This window comes from Dipteris shenzhenensis, chromosome 23 (assembly GCF_047967505.1).
Source record: "Dipteris shenzhenensis isolate YYH24624 ecotype China chromosome 23, Dip_SZ_1.0, whole genome shotgun sequence".
Classification (NCBI taxonomy): Eukaryota; Viridiplantae; Streptophyta; class Polypodiopsida; order Gleicheniales; family Dipteridaceae; genus Dipteris; species Dipteris shenzhenensis.
In genome coordinates, this window is record NC_141618.1 from 37,462,136 (window position 1) to 37,475,823 (window position 13,688).

Sequence of the window (13,688 nt, forward strand, 5' to 3'; positions counted from 1 at the left end):
GCCATGGCTTGATGATGTCATTGGAGTGATGTATGTTGCATCATACCAATACACATTCTTCATTCGCAAGGAGGCCAACTTCTCCCCAACATGTATTTGCTTACCTAAATCCTCATGAATCACAGTGAACTTGCCTATGAATGATTTAACTGGTTCGCAATCCTCGAGGTCTGAAGGAAACACATCTGCCACCATGAATAAGAGCTCTTAGAAACCAAACACAAAATTTCCAAATGGACTCATTACACTTATAGGTGAAAACATAGATAGAAAGGCTCATAGTGTGATGGTATCCTAGATTGATTGAATGATGGAGAAAGCCGCATATCTTTTCCCATGTAAACATGTTACACTTTTGTGGGCCATCCTTTCTTCCCAAACTTGAACTTCAAGATGCGCCCCTTCCACTCATGCCTGATGTCACCTCTTTTGCTTTTGGGAAGTTTATGTGGACCTTTGGCTGATCCTTTCATCACTATCCAGTCATTTAAACTGTAGGTGCAAGGGATCCACTCATCCAATGCATTTCTGGTGTTGTGGAAGACACAAGAGGTCATAACATTGCGTGGTCTTGTAGCCTTTCTCCTCACCATGCTTGCAGAGGTTGCAATAACAAGAATGGGGCTCCTACACAAGGCAATGCAGCAGTAACAGAGGCACAGGAGAGGGAGAAGGAGAGGGACACAGCAGCAGCAATAGAGGCACAGGAGAGGTAGAAGGAGAGGGACAGAGCAATAGCAACAGAGGCACATGAGAGGGAGAAGAAGAGGGAGAGAGCAGCTCCAACAGAGGCACAGGGGAGGGAGAGGGGAGAGAGAGAGAGAGAGAGGAGTTGCAGCAAGTAGGCCAAAGTAGGAGGGGCAGAGAAAGAGGAGGGAGAGGAATATTGGTTCAAATCTGAGTGATTTGGCAGGCTAGACTAGAACAGTGGGGGGCAAAAGTCCTAGAAAGAGGGAGGGGAGGAGAAAAATTCGCCACAAGTGCCCTACCATCCCATTGAAGGTAGTTTTGGGCTGATGTAGGGGAGGTGCACCTGGTAGGAGTGTCAAACATGTGTTAAGAGGGAGGGATGGTTTGGGTGGTCCCTAGTGTAAGGGGAGCAACCAATAGGGGCTCTCTGCAGGCCTGCCCCACCCTCCACGTCAACATACCATTGCCCCACACCTTCTAGCACTCTCATTGGTACACCTCAAATCACTCTCTAATCCCTTGAAATTAGAAAACACTAATTGGAGGCCCTTTTGAGACCCCAATTCTCCCCTAATGTAGGGTCTAGGGTTTATGGTTTAGCGTGTAGCATTTAGGGTTTAGGGTTTAGGAATTATGAGTTAGAGTCTAGGGGTTAGGATTTAGGATTTAGGATTTAGGGTTTAGGGTTTAGGATTTAAGGTTTGAATATTAATTGCATTGTATTCTTGATTGACATAATTTTCATTTAAGTATCAAATTTCATTGCACACTCTATTTTTATCATTACACATTATATTTTATTTTTATCATTATGCATTTGGCAATTCGAGTATTATCCTTAGAATCGAATCAATTTTATTTTAAATTCTTTAAATGTTTATTGGATGTATATAATAATTAAAATAGCATTTTAAAGATAGAAACAAGATAATTATCCTATAATTTAATTTATATAAGCTTCTTATGTATAATGTAAAATAAAATATTTTATGATCATTTTTAAAATTAAAAAAGCTTTTCAACATTTAGAATACAATGTTTTTGTTTATTTCATAGATAATAAGCAACTCATTTCCTCTAGCTACTAGTCTAGTAGACTACAATAACTATATTATTAATGACTCATTATACCATGCATAACAAAAATACATTAATTTCTTGGATGCAAAATTTTAAATAAAGAATAATATATATAGAATCCAATTCACATTTGCTTTTTTATGTGCCATGTCGTCTAATTAATCTCTTATACATAAATAAAGAACTTTTTTTTATAATATATATATAGAAATAATGTAACACACTCTTCGAATTTCCTAGGTGACCACCCCTTCTCTTTGATAGAGGTATATATCTTAACTAGAGAATGAGATGGTTATTAGGTGTGATGTTTAAGTTTAATCATTGTATGCCGTGGGCAGTTTTTACAGTATAGTAGGGCACAATTTTGTAATTATTTTTTTCCCTTACAATTTAATAAAAGCCGGCATGTTCCCATTTATAATTAAAAAACTCTAACTTAGGATACATACACACACAAACACACTTATTTAGGCTCGTTCTCCCCTTTGGCTACCACATGGCAACCCCTCCCTATAAGTGTGTCTATATGTGTGTGTGTGGCGTAGAGTCTGCAACACACACATATATTTCATTTTAAGCTTTTATTTTTAAACATGCATTAAAACCTTTTTTCCAACTAAAAGCAATGCTCACTAAGCCTCACTCATCTGTGTGTGTGCGCGCGCGTACTAAGCCTCACTCCTCTGCCTAGCCCTCACTCACTAAGCTCTCCTTTAAAGAGGATTCCCAACCTTTCCTTAAAGAAGTAGTAATATGTCTCCCTACTAGCAAAGCATTAGAGTTGTTTCCTAGGCACATGGCGACTTGTAGCTAGAGTCGCTAGATTTGTAGCCCTAGTTGCTAGACGTTGTTACAAGCATGTGACCCGTGGCCGTAAGTCACACTATCAGCATTGAATTAAACAGCATGCCCACAAGCAAAACACAAGGTGGAGATGCGTTCCAGTTTAATTTATTGGGTGGAATGTTTCAAAGTTATCGTCGTTGATTTAGCACCATATGTCCAGTTTAATTTATTCCTTCGCGTACTGGGTGGAATGTTTCATCGTTGTTTTCGTTGATTTAGCAACAGTTGTAGAAGACGGAAACAGTAGCCCATGATCTGAATTTCAATAGATTGCGTCACCTATCAGGATCACGAACTCGACTTGGTCCAAAGCAGACCGAAAGGATCACGAACTCGACTTGGTCCAAAGCAGATCGAAAGGCAGACTTTATAAGGAGCACACTTGCGCTGCACTATCACCACGATCTCCCTTCCATTGCGTTCTCAGAAGCTACCTGCATTTCTAACATCCCTCTCCCGCAGCAGCTACACTCCCCACATTTTCGTCTGCATCGCCTGCTGTACCACAGCTATGGCTGCTGAATTTACGTCCACAATCACCACTCTCGCTAGGGCCGCACTGCCCCTCCTCTTCTTGCTCGCTCTTGCTTCTCCCTCCCTCCATGTTGCAGCCACGGACGCCGATCCTTTGCAAGATTTCTGCGTCGCTCTACCCAACCAAGACATCACCATAAACGGCCTTCTTTGCAAGAACGCCAATCAGGTCTCTGCATACGACTTCACTTCTCCCTTGCTGCGTCAGGCAGGTGATGTCAACAACCCGTTGGGCTCCAATGTCACGCTCGCCGACGCCCAAACGTTTCCTGGCCTCAACACTCAGGGTTTGTCCGTCGCTCGCCTCGACTTCGCACCAGGCGGCCTGGTTCCACCTCATGTCCATCCTCGCGCCACCGAAGTTCTCTTCCTGGCTCAGGGAAAATTGGTAGTGGGCTTTGTGGATACCAATAACATTCTCTTCCAGCAGACGCTTTACGCTGGGGACCTCTTTGTCTTCCCCCGGGGGCTGGTTCACTTCCAGCTCAACGCGGATGCGCATAAATCTGCCCTTGCCATATCCGGCTTGAACAGTCAAAATCCGGGGGTATCGCTGTTGGCCACTGCCCTCTTCGCCGCCAAACCTCCTCTTCCTGAGCAAGTGCTGGAGACTACCTTCGGCATCGATAAGCAGGAGGTCTACAGTCTCACAGATAGCGTTGGAAAAACTGCCTGATCGAATTCGTCAATACACTCCTGCTCAAATTGAAATGACCAAGTTGGCTGGGGGCTTGCCATAGTGCCCTGCACAACTAGTCAAATACTCCATCCAAACTAAATAATGCTCTGTGCACTTGTTTGTGCATCAAGCTTAGATTCAATGCTAATGATTCTGTAGTAAATTTAGGAGTGAGGTAACTTTATATGCTTAAATGTTCGCTCAACTAGGCGTAGTTCACTAGTGCTAACCGTCCAACAAATGTTTACACTCTACACTATCTCACTTTTGCTTATTGACGTGACGTTGCGAGTGACATCATTAACTTGAATTGTCTTCTCAAAGATGATGATCTACGCTGTCTTGGCTTCTCGGATTGGCTTACGCTTTAGTGGAAAACCATCATATTTAAAAGAAACATTTTGCAAGAGCTTCACATCTATGGGATTTTGGAGTTTCTTTCTTCAAAACACAACATTCATATGTCCTCTAGGGGGCACCACTCTTCACAGAGAAGTTTTATGTTTCTATATAGAGAAACCTTCAACTTTCCTTCCTGAAACTTTTTCATATAGCTTTTGAGGTCTTAAGGTGAAAATATAAGTAAAATTATAAATTTTAAAAATTGCAAACAAATCTCTTATGTAAATTTAAAAACTTATAAGTTCCATTTTGCATAGTGTGCTAGTATTTTGCAAACACTTCTCGGGCACCCAAAGTGTGTTCACATGGCACTCTCATTAGTGAGAACTAGAAGCGTGGCCTAAAGATATTCCCATGGTGGTTGCAAACATTAATGCCTAGCACTAGAAATGTCCTTGGAATGTTCAAGGACACCCCCCTTCACTACGTCACAAATTCATGTTTCTTACCCTTGCTATGTCGATTGATGTCGCTATCACACTTATTTTTAAAAGCCTTTCTTTTCATCTTGGCATGCCAGTTCCCTATATTATAGGACCCAATATTGAAACCCCTCCATCCATTAGGATGCCAAACATTGAAACAGATCGCTTTCAAACTCTCAAAGGGCAATTGATTCAAGTCTTAGAAGATAAGCTATGATGCCATGACCATCACTTTGCAATACTACTTCTCTCAAAGTATAATCTATAGGTTAAAAGAGAAGTGGTGGCCTTATAGTCAATTGCAAGTCATAAGGCAAGGGAACCTTGGGAAATTTTTTGCAAACATTTGATTTATCATGTCATCTTCTTATGTGTTTTATTTCTTCTTAGCTCCTTCATAGTCATGAATGAATGTTTGCATCTCCCAATCTATCTTAGCAAAGGAGAGTAAGCATGCTACTAGAGTAGCACCTCATGGGCACTTGGGGTACGGTAAAGACCACATGTATTGAAAGACAAAGCATCCCTCCTTCATAGAAGGATAATGGTAAAAGCATATTGATGGTATGGATGGGTGATAGCATTATATATTGAATATGATTTAATTTAATTAAGCCCATTTTTTGATCTAAGGTCCTACTCTATGGCTGCAATGTAATCTATAGAAATTACAATAACGTCAAAGATGCAAGAGATGGAAGGCACAATAAATGAGTGTAGTACCACTACATCTTTCAACATGGAATTAATATGTGTATTTTTGGGGGATGCTTTCGACCTGTACCATGCCTTGCTTTGTCAAACTTATGACAGCTTAAAAAGTTGACTTCTACATCTTCTTAATGCCTAGAACATGGGGCCAACATTTTCATAAGGGACTTATAATAAGAAAACTAGGAGAGACATTGGTAGTTGGAGAGAAAGGCAAGGCAAACTGTGGATTTACACATACCGCTAGCCATGCTTAGTGGACATAGATGCAAATATTTTGCTAGGCCAATGGAGCAAAAAAGGGAAGTGGTGCTAGTATATAGCGGCCCTCCTACGTTTGTCATTTGTGTGTGGAGCCCTGATCATTGCCTACCTATCCGTCATTTTCACATGGAGCTCTCCTCCATTGCCTACCTCTCCCTCACGTACATTTCTTTTGTTTTATGATGGTTGCATGCTATTATATGAGCATCATTATTGAAGCATGGTATTCCTAGTGTCCCATCCATAGGGCTCCACCATTACCCTCCATTGCAAGTGTAGAGCTTCGATGCCTTATGCTACACCATTACCCTCCATTGCAGCTATAGAGCATCAGTGCCTTAAGCTCTATAATTTTGCAAATGAGGTAATCAACGTTCAATTGAGGTTGTAGGTGATACAATGACAGAATCTGCCTTTTTTATGAATGCATCACTCAACACAAATGATCCCACTAAGACCTATGTCATTTCATCTCCTAAATCATATTCTGATGTTGCGACTCCCCTAGCAAATGAAGGTCTAGCTCTGAGGCTATGGAAAGAGTCTAAATCGATTGTTTCTATGATTCGATGCTTTGTTGATTCCCTTGCCTTTGTCTTTGTAAGATGGGCTGCCTTGCAATCTGAAGTATTGCAATCCATTTGTCTACTCATGATTTCCTGTTTCTTTCATTTTGAACAAGCCTATTTTCTCATCTTGATTCTTACAAAGGTGCAAGCACATGCTTCCCAAGCTTCATGACCCTTCGAAGGTTGGAAACCTTGATAAGAGTTCACACTTGCACATGCCAATTTGAAATTCATGTAGATACTCTTTGTTGATCCTATAAGCACATTTGGGTCATTCAAAGAGCATCTGTAACTATTCTTGATGCCGTGCTTAGGGTTCTTTTTCTTTTTCAATTTCGTAACTTTTTTGTGTGTTATCTAGCATAGCATCGGTGAATGTTTTGGACTTTGGGCTCTTTTACAAGTACGTCAAAATTTTCTTTATGTCAAGAAAGTGACTTTCAAATCTACTTGGAGGTTCCAAGTTACAAGAAGAACCTTACTTTGAGCAGATGAACTGAGATATTGGAGATGCAAGGAAACTGTTCTCTGAGAACTTAGGCCTTCCTGCAAGCTACATTCAGGCCAAGATGTCACCTTTTAGGCCAAAATGTTGGGTCTCATGTGTATGTATCCTAAGTTTGAGTGTTTTATTTCTTTAAGGGAGCACGTCGACTTTTATTAAACTATAAGGAAAGAAAAGTATTACGAATTGCAACCAACTACACTGGGCAAACTGCCCATGGTCTATGGCATCTATGTCCAAACATCGCACCTAATGACAATATACATAGCACTATGAAGATCTAACATACACATTCCCACTAGCTTCCTCATGTCAGTTAGGCCTAACCTTAGTTATCCCTAGTAGCACACTCTCCGCCATGGCATGACTGATCTCATTTCTGAGGCTCCAGATACACATAAAGATGATAGCAACAGAGACCCTTGGGATGTTGTTGTTGATACCTATACTTCAACTTGAGCAAGTATGGGCAAATTATTTCATTAAGGGTGTATTTGATCTAATAACAACACTTATTTCATTAATTTTCGACTCATATGTCTACTCTTGGACTAATCCCAAAAATCCTTCCCAATTGAAAAGTTTACTTTATGAAAATATCACTCGAGAATCAAAAGTTCACTTTTTGGTACTATCATTTTCACATAATAAATTTTGCAATATGTCTCTATAATGGTGCACTACTAATGGAAAAACTTTGATTAAATCCTACTTTTGCACTTCTTCTTTTTAACAATCCTATTCTCATTTAAAAAAAATCATGAGTTATAAATTTAAATCCATGAAAAATCACTTTCAAAATAAAGACTTATTAATATAATTTAATCCAAAAGAATGCACTTAAAATTTGATGTAGAAAACTATAACACTCTTGAAGTCCCAAAAAATTTAAAGGTTAAAATAGACAAGAGGCATAGAAGACCCTTTAAATGTGCTCCAAAAATAGTAATAGCTATACTTGCAATTTTACAATGTCATATGTTTACAAGAAATATTGCTCTCCATGAGTCTTTGTACAAAGGAGTTTGACACGCAGCCTTTTCAATAACTCAATTCTGCCTTTACAAATGTGTTAAGTACAAATAGGTAACTAGTTTGTTTGAAAGTCCAATTCATTGTCACTTGTTGTTTGGATGCTTGAATGGTATTGTCATGGGCATTCTTCATTTGCGCTATCTCCTTCTACTTCCTCCTTAGCGAGCATCTTCAAAAACTCTATAATGTGCAAAATAATGGCTAGGGATATTCTAATTTTTTCTTCTACATCATATCCCATGTCCTTCCTTGTTTTCTTTGTCCTTGATTTCCAAGATACTATGACTGTCTCTGTGGAAAGCTTTGAAACTGCTTCATGGTTTGGAATCCATTCCTTTTTCAAACACCCAATATATAGTGTATTATTATCATGGCTCTCCTTCCTATCCCTTGGCTCATACCATAGTGCTATAAATAATGCAACTTCTCCCTTGTCATCCCTGCTCACGTACACCACTTTTGCAATGTAGAACTTAACATTCTCATGCTCATCGTCTGATGGTCGAACTGCAACAAAGTAGTGAATGTCTATGTCTTCTTCTGGCATAAACTCTCTCTTCCTCGAACCACAATATGGACGTCGGAGTAGCAAATCAAACTCATTCTCAAAGACATGAAATGATGGGTGCAAGTCATTACATTTGGGCCAAAATAAAGACCGTTTTTCCTTGGCATCATCCATAGAGTAGATTTGGGGTCTCAAATGGGCCTCCAATTAGTGTTTCCTAATTTCAAGGGATTAGAGAGGGATTTGAGGTGTACCAATGAGAGTGCTCCTTTGTGTGGGGCAATGGTACATTGAGGTGTACAACAGGACATGTTGAGCATTTATGGGTGGGGAGACCTCTCACCCATGGTTTAGACCCTTGATCTTCACTCCCAGCCATTGATCTCATCTACAATCCAAGGGATACATTCAAACTTGTGGTAGAACCCTCCAAGTCATTAGATCAAGGTGTAGATCCAATGGATACCATCAAAGGATAGAAGGATCAAATCTAAACCCTTGAAAAGAGCAAGGATCTAATGGATGAGATCAAAAGAGAAGAGGGTTCATTTTAAGCCATCCATCCAGAAATAGATCTAAGGGTGGAGATGCAAGAAAAAAGCATTGGAATCTAGGCCATTGATCTCAAGGAGATCCAAGGGTGGAGATGCAAGAAAAAGCAACTCAAATCTAGGCCATCCATTATGCGCCTATATCTCAACCGTTGATTTAAAGTGCTTCATCGACACCCTAAAAAATGCACCTAGATCTAGGCCCTTGATTGGAATTTTTGATCTCCACCATCAGATCTATCCTAGATCTAATGGACCACAATAAATGGCGACCTCTCCCCCTTTAATACACCTCTATTTTGTCAACCTTTTGCCAATTTGGAGCCCACCAAAGGTCCCTCCCACCAATTTGAGCATCCTAGGCCTTTGATTCATCCACCATCCACCTCCATCCAAGGGCCAAGGTTGATCAATTTTAAAATAAAGGTACCCATGCTAGTTCAGTAAATGCTAGGGGACCCTTAGCCCATGGGTTACCATAGTGGGTTCACTTGGTCTTAGCTTAATCCATTCCTTATGAGGCCCTTTTGAGACCTCAATTCTGCCTTATTGTGCTCGCATTTTCTCAAGGTCTTTTATCAATTGATAGGTCTTCTTAATTACAACAGCAGTGTGTTCCTTCCAAGAGGGCTTCCAATCAAGAAATCTTTGAAGCATTTCCTCTTTGTATGCAATAAAAGATTTTAAGCCTTCTATTTTACCTTTAGATTTCTCGTTGAATTCATTTATAGGAGCCCATATTGGATGCATTTCTTTGCTCGGGACTGAAGTTAAGAGATAGTAAGGTTCTTCCAATTCCCATATTGTATCATGAGAATAGTGTTGCCATTGCATCACTGGTTTTTCATCCTTTAAGAAAAAGAGAAAGTAGTGTGGAGCGCTATGACCAATCGAGGCATCACCACCTTTTTGTATGAAAGGTATAATAAAGCTCTTCCAATCATACATCCTTTCAACCATGGAGCATTTTGTACCTTCCTTGCAGCCACCAACTTGCCTTCCACATTTTCTTATCAAATCATCCATCGTCTCCATGTCCTTGTGTTTCAGCTCTCTTGAGACTATGCTAAAAACCTGATCGATATCCTCATGTGTGTGTCCAACCAACAAAAACCCAACTTCAATCTCATTGAAGATTTTATGAGTGATTAGCATTGAACAAAATGGAAAAAAGAGTACATTCTTATTCTCTCATCTGCAATTGTCTGCTTGTATTCTCCAATTTGCTAGTAGGAGACCTTTTCTGCATGTACACTGTGAATTTCTTTCATAACTGACATTACAACTTGATTGCTATCATGTAGATGCAAGGAATCAATCCATATGTCTACAAAACACTTAAATCCATACACTAACACTCCCATTAGATGTGTCTTCAAAAAGTATTTTCTTGTAGCTTAGTTGGAGTATTTATGAATCAAGGTAATGTTATGTTCTGATCCATACCATCTACAATAACGCACATGTACTCATTTGTATGAGAAATAGCCTGCTCCTTCCAAAATGCATATTTTAGTCTAGAATGCCAAACCAGTCCATGATGAAATTCTCTTTATTTTTGTATGATTCTCTTTCTTGTGGAGACATTGCACTCTCAAGTGCTCGCTTTAGATCATCACAATCACTCCACTTTGACATTTTTTGCCTTTTTGGGATTTTAACATGTACAAAGCTCTTCTTCAAAGAGTATACAAATTATGAAAACATGTCAGAGCATGCCCTCTTTACCTCTGTGTTTCTCCAATAGACTTAAACACTTCTTTTTTTGTCAAACCTATCGGAAGATGCATTTTAGATAGATGGGGTTGAGGTAAGGCATTTGCATGAATGTAGTCTTTTAAAATTGTTGTTGCCGACATTGTTGAGGCTCTTGTTTTGGGCCTTCCTATGTTTCTATGAATGTTAAACTTTACTCCATACTTTTCTTTGTTTTCCAAATCCCAGTCTGTGCCATGTGATAATCCTGTAGTAATGTGATATGCATTATTGCAAATACTTTTTCCATTTATACCAGGCTTTATCTATTGTTCAAAATTTGGTTTTTTCGTATCATTTACTAGAAAACAAGAGAGCCTTGTGAGTCGTTATTCATTTCTTTTGCTCCCTCTTCTTTGCCACACCTGTTCTCTACATTCCTTGATGTCAAGTAAGTTAATGGAATGCACACAACTTCGCTTGCAACATGTAGATCGCGTTGCTTTTAGCATAACATCTTCATTCAATACTCTTATTCTCTTTGGTTCTTTTTCTACATCTGCCTAGACTCACTTCTTTTCATGCTTATGTATGTCCGTTTCTTCTGTAAGTTTGTACACTTCTCGTTATCAAATTTATTTGTCAATTTATTTTCATGGGATCTTGCATCCTTCATCTTATTACAATCAAATTCAAATACCAAATAGTCTTTTGTTGGTTTCTTTTGTACATCCAAGTTTTTGAAAATTCTACACTTCTCCCTATTGAAATTATTTGTCACCATGTTCTCATGGGATGTTGCATCGTTTATCAGTTTGACAAAGCAAGGCATGGTAGAGGTTGAAAGCATCCCCCAAAAATACACACATTAATTCCATGTTGAAAGATGTAGTGCTACTACACTCATTTATTGTGCCTTCCATCTCTTTCATCTTTGACGTTATTGTAATTTCTATAGATTACATTGCAGCCATAGAGTAGGACCTTAGATCAAAAAATGGGCTTAATTAAATTAAATCATATTCAATATATAATGATATCACCCATCCATACCATCAATATGCTTTTACCATTATCCTTCTATGAAGGAGGGATGCTTTGTCTTTCAATACATGTGGTCTTTACCTTACCCCAAGTGCCCATGAGTTGCTACTCTAGTAGCATGCTTACTCTCCTTTGCCAAGATAGATTGGGAGATGCAAACATGTATTCATGACTATGAAGGAGCTAAGAAGAAATTTTCTTTATGTCAAGAAAGTGACTTTCAAATCTATTTGCAGGTTCCAAGTTACAAGCAGAACCTTACTTTGAGCAAATGAGCTGAGATTTTGAAGATGCAAGGAAAATGTTCTCTAAGAACTTAGGCCTTCTTGCAAGCTACATTCAGGCCAAGATGTCCCCTTTCAGGCCAAAATGTTGGGTCTCATGTGTATGTATCCTAAGTTTGAGTGTTTTATGTCTTTAAGGGAGCACGTCGGCTTTTATTAAACTATAAGGAAAGAAAAGCATTAGAATTGCAACCAACTACATTGGGCAAACTGCCCGCGGTCTATGGCAACTATGTCCAAACCTCGCACCTAATGACAATATACATAGCACTATGAAGATCTAACATGCACATTCCCACTAGCTTCCTCATGTCAGTTGGGCCCAACCTTAGTTATCCCTAGTAGCGCACTCTCCACCATGGCATGACTGATCTCATTTCTGAGGCTCCACATACCCATAAAGATGATAGCAATAGAGACCCTTGAGATGTTGTTGTTGATACCTATACTTCAACTTGAGCAAGTATGGGCAAATTATTTCATCAAGGGCATATCTAATCTAATAACAACACTTATTTCATTAACTTTTGACTCATATGTCTATTCTTGGACTAATCCCAAAAATCCTTCCCAATTGAAAAGTTTACTTTATGAAAATATCATTCGAGAATCAAAAGTTCACTTTTTGGCACTATCATTTCCACATAATAAATTTTGCAATCTGTCTCTATAATGGTGCACTACTAATGGTATAAATCCTACTTTTGCACTTCTTCTTTTTAACAATCCTATTCACGTTTGAAATTCAAAATAAAGACTTATTAATATAATTTAATCCAAAAGAATGCACTTAAAATTTGATGTAGAAAACTATAACACTCTTGAAGTCCCAAAAAATTTAAAGGTTAAAATAGAAAAGCCTTCTCTATAACTCAATTCTGCGTTTACAAATGTGTTAAGCACAAATATAGACCGTTTTTCCTTGGCATCATCCATTAGAGGAGATTTGGAGTCTCAAACGGGCCTCCAATTAGTGTTTCCTAATTTCAACGAATTAGAGAGGGATTGAGGTGTACCAATGAGAGTGCTCCTTTGTGTGGGGCAATGGTACATTGAGGTGTACAAAAGGACATGCTAAGCATTTATGGGTGGCATGGGGAGACCTCTCACCCATGGTTTAGGCCCTTGATCTTCACTCCCAGCCATTGATCTCATCTACAATCCAAGGGATACATTCAAACTTGTGGTAGAACCCTCCAAGCCATTAGATCCAGGTGTAGATCCAATGGATATCATCAAAGGATAGAAGGATCAAATTTAAACCCTTGAAAATGGCAAGGATCTAATGGATGAGATCAAAAGGGAACGGGGTTCATTTTAAGCCATCCATCCAGAAATAGATCTAAGGGTGGAGATGAAAGGAAAAAGCATTGAAATCCAGGCCATTGATCTCAACGAGATCCAAGGGTGGAGATGCAAGAAAAAGCCGTTCAAATCCATGCCATCCAGTATGCACCTAGATTTCAACCGTTGATTTAAAGTACTTCATCTACACCCTCCAAAATGCGCCTAGATCTAGGCCATTGATTGGATTTTTTGATCTCCACCACCTTTTTGTATGAAAGATATAATAAAGCTCCTCCAATCATACATCCTTTCAACCATGGAGTATTCTATACCTTCCTTGTGGCCACTAACTTTCCTTTGTCCAACCAACAAAAACACAACTTCAATCTCATTGAAGATTCGATGAGTGATTAGCATTGAGCAAAATGCAAAAAAGAGTACATTCTTATTCTCTCATCTACAATTGTTTGCTTGTATTCTCAAATTTGCTAGTAGGAGACATTTTCTGCATGTACACTGTGAATTTCCTTCATAACTGACATTACAACTTGATTGCTATCATGTAGATGCAAGGAA

At 39.0% G+C, this 13,688-nt stretch overlaps 1 pseudogene; it reads left to right on the forward strand.

The window, feature by feature from the left end:
• Positions 1-3,130: 3,130 nt before the first annotated feature.
• Positions 3,131-4,010, forward strand: LOC147887334 (germin-like protein 1-1 pseudogene; annotated as a pseudogene).
• Positions 4,011-13,688: the final 9,678 nt, after the last annotated feature.